This window comes from Periplaneta americana, chromosome 5 (genome assembly GCF_040183065.1).
Source record: "Periplaneta americana isolate PAMFEO1 chromosome 5, P.americana_PAMFEO1_priV1, whole genome shotgun sequence".
Taxonomy (NCBI): Eukaryota; Metazoa; Arthropoda; class Insecta; order Blattodea; family Blattidae; genus Periplaneta; species Periplaneta americana.
The window spans coordinates 68,233,432-68,252,786 of NC_091121.1; the positions used below are offsets into that span (position 1 = coordinate 68,233,432).

The 19,355-nt window shown below is 32.5% G+C and overlaps 1 long non-coding RNA gene across 1 annotated transcript in view; it reads left to right on the forward strand.

Moving 5' to 3' along the window:
- Positions 1 to 19,355, forward strand: part of LOC138700498 (uncharacterized) — a 165,136-nt gene that overhangs the window by 70,318 nt on the left and 75,463 nt on the right. The window lies entirely within an intron of this gene.

The window sequence follows — 19,355 nt, forward strand, 5'->3', positions numbered from 1 at the left end:
AATGATAAATTTATTATACTTGTTGATGGGTCAAATACTGAAAATAAATTACTTATCATTTTCAATTTAAAGTTTTTATACCAATTTTTTTCCATTAATAATTTAATTGGAATATATAAAAATAATTAATAGAATTAAATAATATAAATATAATATAAAATAATATAAACTATATTAATCATCTTAAAGGTATTATTTGTGGAACAGAAAAATGTTCTAACAAATAATTTTATCTTGACAAGCTAATGTTATTATTTAACTAAATTTTCTCATCAGAAGTAATTGCTAAATTATTATAATTTGGTTTAAGAGACCATTACTTGTTTCAGTCATCTGATGATTCATTTATTTTTAGAACTCAGTTAATAAAACCATTTCTTGAAATACTTTCAATTACGATAGGTATAAATCTATGATTTGCTCCGCAAATTTCAGAGCATTGACCATACAAAACACCAGGTCGATTAATTAAGGATCTAATTTGGTTCAATCGACCTGGTGTTGGGTCAGCTTTTACACCAAGGCTTGGAATTGTTCATGAGTGTAAAACGTCATCTGCTGTTACGATAATTCGAATAATCTCTAATCTCCTGTTCTTAAATACTAACAAAACTACTATATTCCATTTTCTTTAACAACGAAAGGTTTAACTCCACCTATGAATAATTATCACTTAGTAATACATAATATTTCACGTAATGAATTAACAAATAATTATTGTAATTGCCCACATCTAACACCTTCCACACAAGTTAAATATTTAGGAATTATTATAGACCAGCATTTACGTTGGGATAAACAAATTGATTTCATGTGTACAATTATAAGAAAAACAATTTATAAATTCATAATACTTCGAAATTTTATCTCTAAGGAGGCATTGACAATAATATTTTTAGCTTTGGTGCAATCATTAATACAATATGGTATAATAAATTGGGGTGGAGTAGCATCATCTGTACTTAATCCATTAATTTTATTACACAGAAGATTAATAAAAATTTGTCTGACCAAAAATATGGATTACCCAACAAATTTAATTTATACAGATTTTAATGTATGCCTATTGAAGAAATGTATAAATATAGTTTACTAAATTACTACCACAGAAATCAAATAAAATATAAATCTAATCGACATGAATATCGTACTCGAAGACAAAAGTCTACTTTTCCATTAATTGAGCCTAAATGTCATACAAGCGCAGCTCTTAAATATGGTGCTAGTTTCGGCCCAAGAGTTTATAATAAAATTACAAACCATTTTCCAAATTTGAAATATTTTAAAATTGAAGCTTTTAAAAAAGAAATTTGTGAAATTATCCATGATATATAATATTAACAGATGTATTTTTTTACCTTTTATTTCTGTCGACTATATTCATGTTTTTATTGAATATCACTGGCTTCTGTCGGATTGTCAATTTATATTAAATGTGTATTTTTCTCTTTCTTCTTTATTCTTGCTCTTGTGTTGTATTTATTGGTTTGAATTAAGTTACTACTGTATTTAGTAAACGGTCCTTGTAAATTTTATGTTCTATTATTGACTAAGAGCACACCGTACACGAGACTGTCTCTTACGGTAGTGGCTGGAAACATTTTTGTTTTATAGCCTAAATGTAATTTGTACTCACTAGGTAGCTAGCTAAATAAATAAATAAATAAATAAATAAATAAATAAACATATTTACAGGTAATACTGCTCGATTATTATCAACGTCTAATAGTCGAAATATATTAAGATTTATTTCATCTTGAGGAATTATATATGATTATCTACAGTCCCTTTGAGTTTCAAATCCATGTTCTGTAATCCAAGTTACTGTAATTTATTGATCAGTATGATGTCCGAGCTGTTATTTATAATAGCAGTAATACTAGTAACAATAACTATAATAGTGCAATCGTAAATGACGAGGAAAAAATTCCAGTGTGTCGTTGATAGGATGCCACTCTGTCGAAGTCGACGTGAAGGGCAGTTGTGCTGTTCTTCCAGGATAAGTCGCGAGCAACGTATCCAGGCTGCCTCCTCTACCTCTCCGCCTGAAGGGCCCCATTCCCTGCCCCTAATTAGGGAAAACTAATGTTTGTCGTACACGAGACCGTGTTATACTCGTACCGGAGCGCTAATAGGCAGGAAGTAGTGAGAGTGGTCAGTGCCGGTACTGCAGCCTCCTGCACTAGCCCAATTAATTAACTATGTTCAACGCAAGGTGTTGCATCGATCATTTTAAAATTGCTAAGGGCGAAATTCCGTTCTCCACTGCCGTAATGTGATCTTGTGATACTAGTCATTAATTAAAATAGTCACAGAGTTTCTGAAGTAGCTCATTACACGTCAGGATCCCAATTTAAAAAATAAGTCATTTCTCGGTGGTTCAAGGGACGCTACTTCTAGTACCGGATCACGTTTAAATACTAGGAAATTAAAAGAAAACACATTTTCTTTCTAAGAACTATTGTGGTCGAAAGGAAAGAAGCAACTTTTGACAGTTCTGTAACAAATGTTTTTTAACTCTCTTCTATCCAATCATCGAATCCCTCAGCCAAAGAGAACTGGATACGTCCCTTGTCTTTCTAGCGTCACACACCAAGTGGACATGACGTTGTTACATAGATACAGGGTGATTCACAAGGAGTTATCGTACGGACCATATTTCCGAAGACATTTTGAGCAAGAAATGTCATATAAACATGGGTCCTATTCTCAGTATTTTCAGAGTTACACTAATTTCAAGTTGTTTGTCAAATACTTTTTTGTTTAGTTTTAGGGGTAAAAGAATATTACAGATAGAGAATGAACTATTCAGAAGTATAATTTCTTTAATTGGCTAGTGTTCTGAAACTAAAAATGTTTTGTGAATTCCATAGTTGCTTCGTACAGTCGTACAGATTTTTTTTAACTACAAAATTATATTTTTCTTACAAACCTACCACAACAATTGTTACAAATCACTATGCTCTTGTAAACTATTTAAGACTGTACATTAGGGTGAAAAATTGAACTGTAAACAATCAAGATGTTAGAAGTCATGTGATTTGTAACAACTGTTGTGATACGTGCATAAGAATAATGTATTTTTTAGTTAAACATGAAAAAAATTGTACAAAGCAACTAAGAAACCACATTCTTAGCTTCAGAATACTATTTTTTCTTTTTACAATTCATTTTGAAAGTGTTTCAGATAAGTCTCTTGATAATATCAATGAATGTTTTTGGTTTCAGTGAATGACATCATACAATATTCAAGGAATAAATTCTTTATATTACATTTTTTTATGATTTGTATAAACGTTTTCGTCGGACTTGCAACATCATCAGATACAATTTCTAATATATTAACCTCAGTTGTAAGTAGAGTAGATATTAATCAATATTAGTGGTGAATGCTAAAATTAGGTTAAAAGTAAATAATTTAAAACATTCAAAACATTTTGAAATATTACTAGCCTTCACTTACTTATACAATAAGCATTTTTATTGTGTATTTATGATTAATCAAGCAAAGTTGTTGTGTAAATTGCTAATTTGTGTGTGAATGAAAACTCGTTTACATTTTTGTTCACATGATAAAATTGTTTTTATTCTATATAATCTATATTACATGTTATAATTGATATTGTTGACTGAAATTTATGTTGCTTTATATGCTTATATGGTATAAAATTTGGTAACTAAGTGTATAGTTGCTCTCGTGTAGTAATCTTGTTTGGTTTGATGTTACGAATTGTAGACCAATGTCGAAATAAATAACTACCAAATATTTACATTACGATGAGGAACTAATGATCTGTGTTGAAATGTCGTCTTCACTTGATCTTTGGCGCCAGAAAAAATAGTGAAGAACTCTGTTTCTATTAGCTAACTCAAGCGGGCAGCGGGTAATAGAAAGTTCAAAAATATATGTTACAAAACTGTCAGAAGTCGGTTCTTTGCTTGCGACACCTTTAGAATTACACTCATATTTCCTCCAAAATTAGATAAGTAGAAGATTTTTTTACTTCACTCGATCAAAACACAATTATTAATTGCCCAACAGTTTCAGATCCTAATATAGAGTAAATATAAAAATGTTATTTCCAACAATTCATGGTATTTTTACGATAAAAGAACGAACAGACATAGATAACATTTACGCCAATTGAAACGTAATTACACATTGATGAACCTGTTTTTCTTGGGTTCGTATCCCCATTTTCTATAGACTTGCAAGCAAATGGTTCCCTTTGTTTGTATATACATATCAATCCTAAAATTTAATTAACTTCAGTATGAATACAAATTAATTCTATTATGTAGAAATCATCTGACACCTGAAACACGCCCACTTAAGAGCGATATTCTTGTTCTCTATTCAAGACGATTTGAGGAAGAAAAGGGCTTCGCTAAAAACATTTAATTAAGGTGTCCATCTATCTTTGGAAGGCTGAACTAAAAGCTTTATTAACAGGTACTGCTATAAGAAGTAGGTCTGATGCATTCACAAGTCGGAAGCAGCGTCGGAGATGAATAATAAGGGCCGTAGCTATCGGAGAGCACGTCCATCCAGCTTGTGGCGCTGCGAGCTCATTATTCTTCTTCTTCTCCTTCCCCTCCCCCATTTTCTGCGAGTGGGTGGAAAGGGATACCGGGCTGGATCCCAATTACTTCTTATTAGTCGGTATTTTTCCCCTTCTTATTCTTTTTTCTTCGTCTTGAAGAGGTTAATAACCAGCATTTTTCATTACGAGAGGTGATTTGTCTTGCGGACGGTAATTGCGACGGACCACGATGTCATGTTACAGGCCCTACGACTGTGACTCTACTTATACAAGGAGTTAAATAAATATTGAAATGTAAACGCTAAATTATACAGCAGATACAAGTAGTTAAATAAAATAAAAGAATTCGGTTTACATTAAAAACTATTTGACGTGAGTATCGTCATTATTGTCACCAAATTCATCTTTACAACCATTATCACTAAAAATGCACGGAATTCAATACATATTCAAAAATAATTGGTAAATAACATAACATACATAGGCTAAACAGCAAAATTAAATAAAAAAGATTAACGCATACGTAACAGTATCACCACAACTATTAATTACATTTTCACAATGACCATTATGACTTCTAATAGATGTAACTGAATAAATATTCAAACAGTAGGAGAGAGTCGGGTAGTATCGGACATCGGGTAGTATCGGACATCGGGTAGTATCGGACAGTGCGTTTCTTTCATCTACCATCATATGGTAGTACCTGAATGACATGGTTACGTTTCTCTATGCGACATCACAGAAACGTAATCATGTCAATCAGGTACTATCATCGTGTGGTAGATGAAAGAAACTCACTGTCCGATATTACCCGATGTCCGATACTACCCGATTCTCCCCTAATGCTAAATGATAGGATAGATACAAGCAGTTAAATAAACTGAAGACTTTCTTGCATTAAAGAAATGTATCGTCACCATAACTGAGGGATGTTCTGCAATAACAAGGTATGTACACATACCTTGATATAGTCGCCATCATTAGAAATACAAAGCAAATGCACTTATTTTACTGTTCTATCACATAGGTAGCGAGTATGAAATGTCTTACTGCTTATGCACAGCTTATAATGAGCGTATTCCGAATCTCACCGGTGAGCAATCCGATGGCATCACGGTGTTCCGAATTCCACCGATGACGTCATTGATGCTCCACCGGTGTCGCAACGGTGCCATCAACTTGCAGAGGTGATGGCAGTCTCCATCAGCCGCCATCAGTGAATCTGATTGGTTCTTGTATAGGGCGGGAATTAGCAGACGAATGACATCGTGCACTGTTGTGTCATGGCGATGTGTTCTGCTTTAGTTCTGCTGTATTGTTTGTAATGAGCACAACGTAAAAACAATATGTTAATGGCTTATGAGCGAACATGTCAACGGACCAGTTATTACTACCGGTTCAAGAAATAAGTTGTTTATGATCTCTTTTCTTTGAACGAGATGGCAGTACGAAAATTTCGCAAAATTTTGCTAGCGTAGCACAGATAACCACTTACACGGTCGCCATGACAGCATCGATTCTTCCAGCAGTTTTGTTCCTTATTTTCGTTGCAACGTGACGTCATTGATGCCAACGGACCGGTGAGATAATACGCTGAATATGACTATTTCGCAGTTTAGTTACGTAGACTGTAGAGGGCTCTAGTGTCGGTGCAGACGTTCAGACGTCACTGAAGGGAGCAGTCAGCATTATCAGAAGCTTTTCGAAGCTGCACATAGGTCAGAAGCACTAGATTCTGAATGTGATGAATCCGAGCTGGAATACTGACTGATGATATAAAATATTCCTGTGTAAAGTCATCAAATCAATATGAAGAAAAAGTTTTTAAAGCAATACTAATAATACTCATAAGGTGGTGCCATTGTTTTGGATTTATTTTGATTTTCAGAAGTCATAATTTTTCCCCACTACCGAAAAGTACTGAGATATACAAGAAAATACACAATTTCTATTTTCTTCTATCATGTATTGTATATTTAACTTGTATTGTGAAAATAAAGTTCAACTCTTAAATTATTATATGTTCGTGTATTACATTTTAACATTATTACATTTAGCAACCTTAGAAAGAATCCGCAATGTTGTCATGGATATGAAATAACAAGGCAAGCTGTATCGTATGACTGCAATAACAAGGCAAGTTGTTCTTATGTCTGCAATAACAAGGTAAGTCGGAGTACTTTACTGTTAATGTATTAAAATAACAAATTCATTAACGACATTTTGACGAATAATAAATGAAACTTATACATATAAACTATCAATAATACTAATTCAGAAACGCAGATTTGCAAAGGCCTTTCTTTGTTAATGAAAACAATGTTACTTTTACTTACTGCCAAAAACTCACTTCTTTCACATACCTTTTTATTGCAGAGCACCCCTCAATTATTAAAATCAATTTCAGTTACCATTACCACTAATAGTAGACGGAATTTATTAAGTAACTTATTTAAATACAAATGGTAAATAATAGCATAGACTCAAGCAATGAAATAAAACATAAAACTATATTGAAACATATTTATAACACAATCACAACCAATAGGCCTAATCTCACCTTTACAATCACCATTATCACTACTATAGTAATAGATTAAATTGAATATATATTCAAATATAAAAGCCTAATAATACGTCAGTTTGGAATCATCTTAAAGAAAAACCATCACCAACATCCATAAAGATTTGAATGCTAAATAATGACAGATACAAGTTTAGTGGTCAGATGAAGGGGACGAATTGATATTGAAAATTAATCAAAACTATTTAATGATAAACGACACGACAGATAAAAGCATTTTTAATTCAGCATTCCAACATAAATACGGCCTTTATAGCTTGTAGACCTCGGATTTTTAGGCTCGAGTAGGATAGGCTGCAATAATTTTATGTAAAAACCTCTGTATGTATACAACGCGAGAAACTCTGGAGCGATGATATTGTCTAAAACCATATACATTAAAGAACGTATGTTTCAGTCTACGCTAAACAAGCCTAAAAATCCGAGGTCTAATTCTAAGAAAGCAGTGGACAGGGTCGATAGAAATAAATTACAGAAGATATATTTGAGATAAAATGAATCCCTGAACATTTAATAAGAGCTATAAAAAGTATGTACACACAAGCACAAGATGAATAATATGGCCAAGACAACGCTAATTTTAAAGATGTTAACCAAAATGCTAGACAATAGTGTCCTCTGTCACTTGTTCTTCTTAACTTGTATAGGAACGAAGTCGCAAAAGAATGGTAAAAAAATTTTAAACAAATTATTTTATAGATTATACACTTTCCGATTATTTATTTTCGCAGATGATCAGATGGTATTGGCGGACACTGAAAAACTACAAAGAAAAGTCCATTCTTTGAGAATTACAAGATTTTAAAATACCAAAGCATTTTTTTTTTTGTGGAGGTAATCCAATTATGATTAAAATAATGGGTGAGAATAAAATGACTGAGTGATTAAATTCTTTCACATATCAAATCTACGCTCTCTTTTTCTGAAGATATTGAAATTAAGCTGAATAAATTCGTAAGCCTTAAAATCAAACGCACACTAATAAGGTGAGTCAAATAGACTTACTACACTTAAATTTAAAAAAATACTGGCGGCTCCGAAATTGTTGTGTGGTTCTACAAGTGGAAGCATAGCGAGGGATGGGAACTTCCTAGTCCAATTTATTCTTCCCCTGATGCGCAGGTAGGTTTCACGAGATAACGAATGGCCTGTACTTAATAATAATTATATGAGAGTAGTACCAATATTTTGAAACACAGTAAAAGAAAGAAAAAAGAGAGAGCGAGAGAGGGAAAGGGGCAAGAGAAGAGGGCAGGGGAGACGGGGAGAGAGGGGGATACAGACAGGGGAGAGGAAGAGGGGATATATATATATATATATATATATATATATATATATATATATATATATAGAAAAAAGAGCGTGTGCACGTGTTTGTACCTTTTTTTTTCAGATATGTGTATTTTTTTCATTCGATATTAGAAGCTGATAGAGGTAAGTATATAAGAGTTCAGGCATAAATTTAAGTGAAGTTCAAGGCAGATTTTAATATCAAGAAAGAGAACAGAAGAAATGGATTTTTTTTCGTGCATAAGATAGGTTTATTTACATCCCATCCTATATAATTTCGTAGACTACGCCTAGTGTAACACAGTTGACATCTTAAGCACAACCATATTCAAAGATTCCAATGTAGATGCAGCTGCTGGAAAACAGTTCTGAAAAAAAGTTTTCCGAAATCGACCGAAAGGCTTCCGTTGCAGCTGTGATAATTTCCTGTGCTAAAGAGAATCTACGCACACAAAGTTTGTCTTTCACAAAGAGAACAAGGGATGGGAAATCACAAGGTGTTAAGTCGGTAGAGTATGCAGGTTTTAGCAATATTGTGGTGTTCTTGTTACCGTGTTACCCAAGTTTTGACAAAATCTCTTGCTTTTATGCTGTTCAAATACAGACAATTTATGTAGGATAACGTTTTTCATGCAATTATGTCGGTTGGTGATTAAGAAAGTATTGCTGCACTACTTGTAGGCACATTTCCCGAAAAAAATGGCACCATAATGGTTGCATGGGCTTAAATATAGTTGGCATTTATTATATTATTAATTCTCTTCATTATCACAATACAGCCGTCGGCAGAAATGTCATCGCGTTGCCTGTTAAGTGACGTTACAGAGGCAGACAAGGAATACACATCCCCCCTCCCAACCAACCTTTTGCAGGTACATTGTACAAGTAGCTACCAGTGGGGTAACATATATCTACTTAAGCATGTCTCTGACCAAAGGTAGGAAACGTGTATTTAGAGAAGAATGGGAGGAGATGTCTTTTTCTTGTGCTTATGGAAATAATAGTATACAGTATGTTTATTGTGAACGAAAGTTTTAATTTATCAACACAATATTAAACGTCATTAAAATATAGCCTATGTCATAAAGAGCATCAGAAGATCACAGGTATTTATGAACATTTTAAATACAAATTATAGTAAGAAGGGCAATAGCAAAACGTAGTAGATATATACGATATGGTGCTATGATTCATTACAATGATAGATATCTGGAAATCTAATATGAGGAAAAAACAGTTCCATCACTTCCCATGTTTACAATCTCTTTCTGATATTTCTGAATCAAATTTAAATAATTATGCTCATCTTAATCTAAAAACAGAATTTCAACAACGGAGATTCGGTGATTTTTTAAATATTGCAAGTGATTTCTTACTTTTTGTGAATCTTTTGACCATAGACATAAACAAGGTTAAGCCAGAAATGCAGCAAATAGTAGCTGATTTACAGAGTGATATATATTTACAAACGCGGTGCAAAGACATGTGTGGTTTAAATTTTTTTTAAATTCTCTCTACGGAAAAATATGCTTCCCTTGGGTTATTTGCCGCCAATATAGCGGCTATGTTTGGTTACACTTACAGTTGTGAACATTTTTTTTAATTGAAACTTGTAAAATCAAAACAAAGATCACGGCTGAAAAAGGAAAGTTTATTCGCTATCTTGAGAGTGGCTATTTATGACATAAACCTAGAATTCTGTGACACCTTCAAAGTTACGGTACAGCAAATATGAAGCTTGTGATGGCTGCATGCCACTGATGTCTGAGTGGGCTCTCCACCCTATGCACAGCCATGCGACATCATGTGTATTGTTGGTTGCAATGCCTGATATGAGTACAATTCTGCCGATGACTGTCATATTATTTACTACTTTTGTCTCTGCACATTCTTGTATTTTAAAACAGCTTAGCTGCAAGAAAATTATTAATTTTTAATTATTTTTATCAACGATGTCTAACGAAAAATGTGCTACAAGAGTAGGCCTACTGTTTAAGGTTTAAGCAGTGGGCTGAAGGACAAGCAACTTTAGCAACTAATGGTGTCTCAATATTCTTGTGTGTAACAGAAAAACTATTAATAACAATAAATTGTCATTTTTTTCTTAATTTTAGGACTGCATATTTTGTTGTTATTAGTGCATATATCGTGGTTCTAAGTACCTACATAGGCCTATGCATACATATTTTTCCGTTTTTAGTGAATATGAATTTGCACCTTACTTATGAGTCATCTGTAGTACATAATGGCAAGTTATTAGAGATTTTTCAAAATTAATTACTCGTACATATATCTACTTAATCCCTACAATTTGTTATTTCTGAGAGCTGAAAATGTAACTCCGGGAGGCTTGGACATTTACGAAGAGAAGAATATATGTTAGGCAGTGGTTAAGCACAATAGTTTATTTCATTTCTTTCATTTAATTTATTCCATAGATCTTACATTAGCATTGAAGCTTTAAGATGAGCGACGGGCGATGTGTACATATTTTAGAGCCAAAATCACCATTACAATCTACAAAAAATTACAATTAGATCCAATTTCATAATAAAATTTCAAATAATAATTCGGTGGAACAAATCAAAATTTTGCAAGATTACAATTTTTTACATAAAATTACTTAAATTGGTAGTTGCATTAATTACTGCACAAAATGTACAATGAAAAAATATGTGCAATGGCATCGTTTATTCCAATAAGCATAATATGCTATAATGTAATACATAGCATGTATTATGGTTGCACTTGTGGTTCTAGTTGTATTTAAATTAGTTATGTCGATCGATCAAAATATTTAATCGATTAACGATTGGAATTTAATCGGTTATTAGAGCTTTGATAGAATTGAAAAAAAGTTGTAATATACTGTAATCCATAATAATTGTTAAATTTAATTTTTGTTTGGTGATAAGCATAAGTATAAAATGTAGTGTATATGTATATACTCTATCGTTGTATTACAAAACAATACTATTTTAGTTATTTACTAACACATTTATTATGTAGGCTTATAATTTATTGTGTCAATTCTCCGGGAATTTTTTTAGACAAACACTAATAAGAAACGCTCAATATTTTAGAAGAAAAATTCGCTCCGGCACCGGGGATCGAACCCGGGTTCCTTGGTTCTACGTATCAAGCGCTCTGACCACTGAGCTACGCCGAATTCAATCCACAACACCGGACCGAACCTTCCTCCTTCGATGTTTCCCTTTGTGGCCTGACTCCAAGTTAGGCATATATGTGTTGAAGTGAATCCAATGGCAACTGCCATTAAAAAAGTATGCAGACTCACCTAGTTAATGCAGCTCCATTCTTGATTTTAAACATGTGAGTGCATTCAAATGCTCCGAATTTAATGCTGCTCTACGTTTAGTAACAATGTTTCCTGCATCACTAAACACGAAAAAAAATGTTTTCTGTCTCCATGATCGTTGAATTTAAATCCAAATGTTTCACCGAGTTTACTTCACAAATTCTCACAGGCCTATGACTTAATGGAGTTTTCACTTTTTTCACAGACCACAGAAATCAGATTTTTTTTCTTTAACAAACTAAACACACGAGCTTCATCTAGAAATTCAGTAAAGAAACTGCAACAGAACAGCAGACTGGCACCTATTGTAATCGGGTTACAAAATTTTAGAAAGAGAAGAAGATAGTTACTCTCTCACTTGCATACAGTGTAGCCATGGCTAAGGTACGAGGGGGCGAATTCCATAAAAGTATGTATTTCATATGCTAGGAAGAAGATCTGACAAACTTAATAAGGATTTCGCATTGTGTTTCAACTTTCAATAGGGGTAGATCAAATCACTTTCCTCATATCTTAATCTCTTTCTGAAGTGTTTGTGCAAAGATTTGCCCTATGCTACCTGCTACCTGCTTTGCAGTTATAAAATAATGGTATTATCGTGTTTGAAGTAAGCAATTTCTGAGAGACGAATATTTTCGGAATTTTTACTTTGAGTTTGCATTAACAAAACAATAATTAACATTAAGTACAACCGATTAATTTTAATCGACTCGATTATTCGATTAAATTTTTGATCGATTAATCTTACAATAGAAATTGATCAATTAATCGATTAGATTAATCGATTAAATCCCACAACACTAATTTAAATACGGTGCATCATTATTCGATGTATTTCATGTTATCCATGTTTACGTCTCATTATTATGCTATATAATCGGAAGTAACCTATGCTGTACATTTCAAGCACTTTTTTTTCAAGTTGCTCTTCGTGACTATAAAACCAATATTGGGTTACAAATGTTGGAGAACGTTTTCCTCCTTCAAATACCTGAGAACTTTAACATCAGCCAACCACCGTGAAATCCTAAAATCTCCTATCGTAATTTTAATACGTCAGTTAATTTAATAAACAAAGAAGACCGTATAATTCTCTTGTTTTTCATGGAAGACTAACAGCTGCATACAGCGGTTGGTATAGTTCCAGCAAATTAGAGTGGAATGCTGAACTTGTATTAGGAGTTCCTCATGAAAAGACTGTCTAGCATCAGACCGTCAAAATTATTTTAAGTCGCAGCAACCGTGGTTACGGCGTCGTTCGTGTCCACGAGACAGTCGGTAATTATACAGCCAGCCATTGTTGGACCGAGCGGTAATAAACGCGGATTAAAACTTTGTCAGACAGCTCACCTGAAAGCAACACTTCCCACTTACCAGTTCCACACGTATCCGCAACTCTAAAACCTCAGAAGAATTTCTAAACTTAACGCTCATATAATCCTCCGTTGTAACTAAAATAGTGGCGTTTCTTACTACGAGTTCAACGGACCCGGGTTCGATTTTCCGCAGAAAAAATGAAATTTAGATATCACGTTTTTTGTCTTGCAATATAACAAAAGAATCCATTGGTTGTGTGTGAATGTCTCATGTAAATTCATAGTCATAAAGTGGACGAAATGCACTATGGGCCGATTTCACTAAAATGTTACTAATCCACAATTAATTAATTTATTGTAATTCACTTAAATACGAAAATTAAATCACATTTCATTCTTTTGCATTTCAACAAACTAATACATAATTAAAATTGAGTCAATTAATTTAATTTTCAACCATGTCATCACAGCCTTCTGAATCATAGTAAAATCGTAATTCCGAAGGTCATGTGTCCTAGCAATATAAGCACTGGCCTTTATAGTGAGTTCATATGTTGTTTCATTACAATAAAACATTAGAAATTGATAAACATTCATTACTGGAGTGTTTGTAGCCTTGCAACGTAGCCTAAAATGAACTTATCCATCGTAAGAAAATGTTACATTATTTTGACTTCAATCGGTTGTTTCTACATTAGTTTCATATACTATACATTATATGTAGTGTAGGCTACCTCTTGTATTTGGTTGTGTTTTCTAACGTCAACAACACATCCTCAGTGTCGAAAAGTACTAGAGGTAATATGTAGATTTAAATCGGAATATTATCATGTAATTTATTAACGCTGATACATAAGATGTAATAAAAAATCTACTTCCTGGAAAGAATTTTTATCTCTGTCATTAATAAATTGATTGAGTAACTGTTTATTTCTCATTTATTATTTAATCACTTATTTGTTTATTTACTCATATATCTGTCCGTCTCTCGGTCTGTCTGTCCGTCTGTCCTGCCTGCCTATTGATTGATTGATTGATTGATTGATTGATTGATTGATTGATTTATTTATTTATTTATTTATTTATTTATTTATTTATTTATTTATTTATTTATTTATTTTACTTATTTATGTATTGATTTACTCATTTATTCATTTATTTATTTATTTATTTATTTATTTATTTATTTATTTATTTATTTATTTATTTATTTATTTATTTATTTATTTATTCATTCAATCATTCATTCATTCATTTATTTTTCAATTAGGATGTATTTATTTTTGTTATTATTTTAAGTGTAATAAGTTACTTCAAGTATAACGTGATTTTTTTTTTTATAATTTATTGTGGACAAAATATGAAATTTTTATTACATAGTAAAATATTACTAGGTATATAAATTAACATTTATATCTAATAATTAATAAGTTATCATTTTTATTTATTTTTATTTTCGTTTGTCTATTTATTTATTTTAGAAAACCCTATTCTGTTACTGGAAAGTGAAGATTCGATAAGTAACCTTGGATTTCTTACCAAACTCTGTGATTATCTCAATTGCAGACTTCAAGGGAAATATAAAAACATAAATGATGCTTTCCACCAGTAAAGGCATTCCTATCTGTACTTCGTTTCATAATGCCTGACAGGAGATGTAAACATTGCCAGTAGAGGAGGAGAGGAGTATAATTGTTATTGAACCAATGGCAGAGGTTTCATTCCACACTTGTTAGGCGGGGATAGAACGCTTCAGACCACCCAACTTTAAGTCAAGCGTGGAATGAGACCACTGCCATAGCAATTATACTTCTCCACTGCCGGCAATGTTTACATTTACTGTCAGACATTATGAAACGAAGTATAGATTGTTTAGATTTATGGAAATGCCAGCTTCTACAAAAAGAGCTTCACTATTTTGAATATTTAAATCTCAACAATATTTCTGATCAAAAAAGTAAACAATACTGCAACCTTTTGAAAACATTTAAATCAGAATTTATTAGTCTTGCATTTCAGTACTCTCAGGCTATTAAGCATAGTTTATTTGCAAACCCTATGTCGATTTATTTCGGAGCCATATAATTCTGAAAAGTAGAGATTTACATGGGAAACATTTCTTTCCGTCACATGAAAAATCACATTATTGTAAACTTCTGATATTTTCCTAAAAATAATGGCAATGTTTATTCTACCTATTTCTGCGAACAACTGTTAAAAATGCAGCCTCTTAAGTCCGACAAGGAATTAGAAGCGTTAATAAGCATTGCTGTCACAATCTTTGAGGCAAATTTAAAAAAAAAAATTGAAGAAAATCAGAAAAGAAACTGAATAAACTATGAGTGAACACATTTCTTAGGACATTCCGCCACTGAAACAATGAAACGGTACCACAGTCTAGTATATACAGTCGCGAAGCTTGAGTTGTGATGGTGCTAGGAACAATAGACTGTGCCGGTAATATTTCGCATTGTCTGTAATGAGGCGATATTAGCGATCCTAGTGGTTAGCAACTCTCTATGGATGCATATTTGCTATGTATTGAGCTTCGTGACTGTATATCGTAGACTGTGACGCTACTATAAAGTTGAAGCACGTGTCTACATTTCGGCAACAGCATTGCCAAACATAAATTACTAAAAGTGATTCATTAATAATTCAGGAGTGGGCTAGTTTATCTTTCATTGTATTTATTAACTTGTATTCATTTCAAACTAGCAATAAAATAAATAAATTCTTTTTACCTCATACCGTGTGATACGTATGTGTTTCCTCCATTTGGTCTGGTTTTATTTTGTCTCAATTAAATGTTGTGTGTTTAAATCCTTTCTTAAGTCATAATTTCTTTTCTTATTCATTAGCGTGTAGTCTGCAACTTGTCTTAAGAACTTCATTTCACTTACTACAACAACTCTTCGCTTTTGATTTTTACTCACCCAGCTTTCACTGCCATAAAGGAAAGTTAGTACAGCCATTACTTCATAAAACTTTTATAATGTTTCTTTTCCAACTGACTTTCCTAACGTTCGGCGAATTGTTCCACAGAAATACTTCTGCAAACAAGGATTAGGTTCCATGGTTCGTTCCGCTCTCAAGGAAGTCATCCTTTCACCCTGCTTTTGTTTTGCCAATACTTCTGGTTGCTAATCCAGTAAAAACCTTTGGAGCTCTGATCTATGCCAGTCGATTAAAATAAACTGACCATTCTTCTTTGTTTTTCTTTTTTTCTCCCAAAATTTCATTTAAATTATAGGCTACATACAGAGTGAAAGTGAAAAAGTCTTGCAGATTGAGAGGGACGATATGATACACTTAAATGAATACAAAATGGTAATATGCGTTACAAGAGCGGTATGTTCAGGTTTTCTTGTTCGAGGAAAAGATTGAAAAAGCGAAACGTAGTTGAGCTATTTTAATTTCCGAGAACATGAAAACAAACATACCGCTCGTGTATCGTACATTATTTTGTGCGAAGATGGTTTATTACATACCTGAAAGAGGAATTTCTAATTAGTTGCAATGAAATCTCCATCTTGGTTTCTGTTCAATGACGGCAACTTTGGAAACAAATATATCTATCTTCAACATTGTTCCTATATAATGTTTTCTGTGTTTACTATACTGCAGTAGGCAGTGATATACGTCTATCTTTTTTTTTTTTCCCCAGTCTATGATGAGTCTGGAATCTTGTTGATTTTTTCACGTCTTCCTTAATGTTACTTGCATTACAAATGCAGTAACTTTTGTGGTGTTGTAGAGTTTACTTAATTTTTGCAAATATTTAAAAACAATAATTAACAGTGCAATTTAGGTGAAATTGCAGTGGTAAGTTTCCAGTTTATAATTATTACTATATTGAACGTCTTTAAAAATAATATGTTAAAAGCCTAAAGCAGTAAATGAATATGACGCTTAAGCGGTAAGAATAGGGAAATTGTTATGTGTGTTACGTTGGGAATACTGATTGTGGTATTTCACACTTACCGCGTATTGGTTGTGTGCGGAAAGCAAGCAAATACGCACGATCTCGCACAAACTATATTACGTAATGCACGGTTAATTAGAAAATTAAGTTGGAAGTTCCAATAGTCTGGCAACTTCGCCGCTAACACAGTCTCCTTCCTTCTCGTAATACAGATGTAAGAGGTCAACGGACTCAACCTACGTGAACTTACTCTCATCTCCCACATTGACGAACGTTGCAGTCTAGTTGCATTGTTCAGTGGCTTGAAATTCGTGGTTTTTAAATTAAATTTACACGAAAACGGTCCACGCTATTGAAATGCGTCAGAGGAATAAATGGTTCTTTATTAGATTTTCTATCGATATGGACAAAAATGATGATCCTACTCGCAATAAGTGTGTTAAACATCTGGAAAAAAGAAACATTTTTTTGTCTGAGAAAACTATGAACATTCTACCAATATAGTATTACACATTTTTGTTACTTACAAGATGAACTATTCGCTCTGAAAATCTGCAGCATTATTTCACTTCCACTCTGTATTTAATTGTCTTCCAGTATTAGTAGGTCTACTTTTCTGGTGATCGCGAAGAATAAAACCAGCCACTAATCTAAGGAACCTCATGTCTGCAAATGCCGGGTAATATTTTGGCGAATCCTCGGACCTCATCTCATCTCACTACATCTCGCCAAAATGTAAAAAAAATGTAAAAAAATTGTACAAAATTGTAAAAATTGTAGAAAATTACTAAATTGTAAAACTATAAAAATTTGTAAAAATTGTAATTGTAATATTGTAAAATGTTGACATGTTCCACATCTTAAAGCTTCATTGCTCATGTAAGATCTATGGAATAAAATAAATGAATGAATGAAATGAATGCAGACTCTATTTTCTTCTTGTCGAATCTGTTCATTGTCTTGTTCTCAAAACTATAATTCAAAATAGAACCGTCATTACTTTATAAAATAAAATTAGTATTTATTTTAAACAAAAGGTTTTGTTTCTTAGTATTCCTTTTATTGATCCACACGTTTGTCTCAATCTGTTTAGCATCGAATTAATTTCATATTGACAATAAGGCACACTAACACATACATACAGGAGTAGTTTAAATCAATTAATTTCAATCTTTGAATTTTATTTAAGTCATATTACACTCTAAATATTTTAAAATATTTTCTTATAAAATTTAAAAAAATATTTCAAATAAAACTATAAGCTATATGTAAATTCACAAGAGACAAATATATTCAGATATTTGTCATGTATTCAGGATGAAATGTAAATTACCTCATTAATCTCAGGAGGTTATTCTTTGAGATATTTCAAACAAAAAAATGTATTACAGTTTTGATCGTTTTTGCTTCCTTTTCGAGAAAAAAAAAAGTTTTATATTAAACATTTCATAGCGTGTTTTGAGGAAGCCATTGATTTAATTCCCAATATGCTCAGTCGATTTATGAGAGCAGTGTATTATGATAATGAATGTTTGGAAGAATTTAAGGTTTATTCTTTAAATGTGCAGACATGTGATTCTAACAAATGTAACTTTTCGTTCTGCAAAGGAATTTTAAAGTATTAAATTTGTTGGGATAAAATTTCTTCATATTTCAAGGACATAACTAAAACTATTTCAATCATTTATTATCATAATGCACTGCTCTCTTAAATTGACAGAGCATATTGGGAATCAAATCAATTACTTTCTCAAAACACGCTATGAAATGTTTCATATAAAACAATTTTTATCTCGAAAAGGATGCAAAACGAGTAAAATTGTATTAAACATTATTGTTTGAAATATCTGAAAGAATAACCCCCTGAAAATATTGACATTAGTTTCGGTTCACCCTCTATACTTTATGAGATGCTATTTTTAAAAAGATTTCTTCGGAAAAATAAGTAAAGAATATTCAATACATTTGTGATTCTGTGGCCAAAATCTTTGCTTTCTGTCATTTTAAGTATTTGTGTTGTATCCCATTCTTCAAACCTAAAGAATCTCCACTACAAGGCACGCATTTAATAAACTGAACATATTCAAAGAGAAGTCTTTGAACTATATTTGGCCGTGCTAGCTAAGCCCACAATGTGACGCCCTCGCACGCACATGCACACACACACACAACACACACACACACACATGAATGTGTAACAATGCAACATCAAAGAAAGAGATATTTCTGAGAAAATGTAAAATATAATCTTTCATACAGCAGGAAGTCCATCTTATCTGATTCCTACACAGGAAAAAAAAAAAACCTTCATGGGGGGGGGGACAAAATACAATGAGCGATTCTATGAAACGCTTTCAGGAAACTTCCCCACCTT